We start from the raw sequence: 2,500 nt of genomic DNA, 5'->3' as shown, positions 1-2,500 counted from the left end.
TTTTGCCTGCATGCCTGTCTCTATCTGTTGAGAGTGAGTGTTTGTGTGTGTGCATAAGCATATGTATGTGTGTGTGTGTGTGTGTTTGTGTGTGCCTGTATATTTAAGTCTTTTAGATTTTACTGATTTTTTTTTTTTTTTTTTTTTTTTCCCATCATTCATTCATTTATGTCAGTATGATGATACTGACTTTTTCTAAGTTTTTGTTCTAGAGCAATACATGGAAACATGTAACATAGGAAGAAGTGTGAATAGTAGTATGTATTTTTCTCCATTACTTGTGTATTTTGAACCCATCACTGTACTGTATATACAAAATATATAATGATGACTGTGTTCATTTGACACAGTTCACTATAGTCCTGTTGAGTAATCTCCTGATAATTAAATAAAATGTGGATGGATAATGCTATTGTTTTATTATGAAACATGTGTATAGTATTGGTTTCCATTCTACACCTTTTTTCAAATATGAATTGTGAAGTGTTTCTGAAATAGTGAACAATAACAAGAAGCAATAATGGAAGATTTTTATTCATGTGCAAAAACTTAAATTCTTCAAACTTTCTATTTGTGATGTACCAAAGCTTTTTGACATGTCAGTCAATGGTATCAAAGGCAAAGTGTTATAACATTAGCATATGGTCTCCTCACATATAGAGGTTTTAGGAATGGATGCCCATGAACAAAATCAGTTTGTGATCGATCAGAGTTCTATGGGAGAAAGCCATTGTGAGATTTTCCAGCATAAACATCTATGATGTGAGATGGATACAAAGGAACAGTTCTTCACATGGTAAGTAGAACTAAGTTGATGGTTGCCACAAAGAGTTTCCTTGAATTAATATCATTCACATATTACATGCCTTTAAGATGTCAGGCATACATAGTTTGTTCAAATTCACCTTTACAGTACAATACCTCTTAATTCACAGATACTTCACATGACAACTATAATGATGCCACATCGTAACTGGAAATGGCACAGAGTATATAACTTGTTAAGCCAAATGGATCTTCAAAATGAAATCATCTAGCATTAAACTAGAGGGTCAGATTCAATGATTGGGAGATCTCAGAATGGTCTTTATCACTCAGATATCTGTTTGCAGAAAGCATACATGTAATTGTATTATAGAGAATAGATGATTGCCATTTGATCATACTGTATCCTAATTCTGATGGTAAATGGATTCATGTTATACTGTTATACCCCTCCTTTGCCTTTATCTTTTCCTTCTCCTTCTCCTCCTCCTCCTTCACAGTCTCCTCTTTCTCCTCCTCCTCCTTCACAGTCTCCTCTTTCTCCTCCTCCTCCTTCACAGTCTCCTCTTTCTCCTCCTTCCCATTCTCTTTCTCTTTTTCCTTCTTTGCCATTTCCATCATCATCTCCATCACTATCTCCTTTTTCTTCTTTTACTAGACTTGACTTTTAGAGGAGAGGTGTTAATGCAGAACTGAGTGCATTTCTGTATCTACACTTTGCTTTCAACCATAAGGGTCCCTCTTATCAAGCAACAAGTGAGGGGTCCCGGTTATCTTGGCTTTCTCATGACAGGAATAATCGGTTTGCCCAAGCCATATATTATGAAGTTGTCCTACAGACTGGGTAACAATTAAGCCAAGTATCCGTATAGACAGTCATAGATTAGGCGAGTAACAGGTCTTATGCTGGCCACAAATATCCAAACTGGCTTTAATGCAAGGACTTTTCAGAATGCGTTAAATATTACTTCAAGATATCAGGTAGAACCTAATATACATTTCACTGCCGTACAGCATGTTGCTCTAAATATTTCTAACCTGAATACTTTGTAAACAAATCTAATTTGTTTTATCTTATGATACCTACTAAAATATAATCCTTTAATCCTGTTGAGAGGATTCTCAGTTCCTACCAGCAGGCCAGTCCATCCATTCAGTGTATGGTCAGGCAGCCCAGAGTCATGAACTACATGACCAAGGCCTGGGTGCCTTAAGTGCTCTCGGTACAAGCATGTATCAACTGAACATATCCCCAAGGGAGGTCTTGGTCTTTGGACTGAGCACCTCTAACCCAGGACTTCACCTCACTGGTAAATACAGAAAGAGCTGCTACGAGGATTTCCAACATCGTTGCTGATGTCAGTTTCATTGACTATATAATATTACTCTTAAGACTACGGAGTGTCGCTCTGCAATGACGATGACAGATCTAAACATTATGCAGTTCCGGGGGCAATTACACACACACATATCCCCCCCCCCCCCACACACGCACACACACACACTGACACACATGCACATACACACACACACACACACACTCACACACACATGCACACACACACCACACACACACACACACACACACACACACACACACACACACCCACCACCACACACACACACACACACACACACACAACACCCCACTCACCACACACACACACACACACACACACACACACACACACACACACACACACACACACACACAACCCCAACCCAACAAAAAAAC

This window comes from Penaeus vannamei, unplaced genomic scaffold (assembly GCF_042767895.1).
Source record: "Penaeus vannamei isolate JL-2024 unplaced genomic scaffold, ASM4276789v1 unanchor5112, whole genome shotgun sequence".
Taxonomy (NCBI): Eukaryota; Metazoa; Arthropoda; class Malacostraca; order Decapoda; family Penaeidae; genus Penaeus; species Penaeus vannamei.
Note: the sequence above shows the minus strand (reverse complement) of the source record.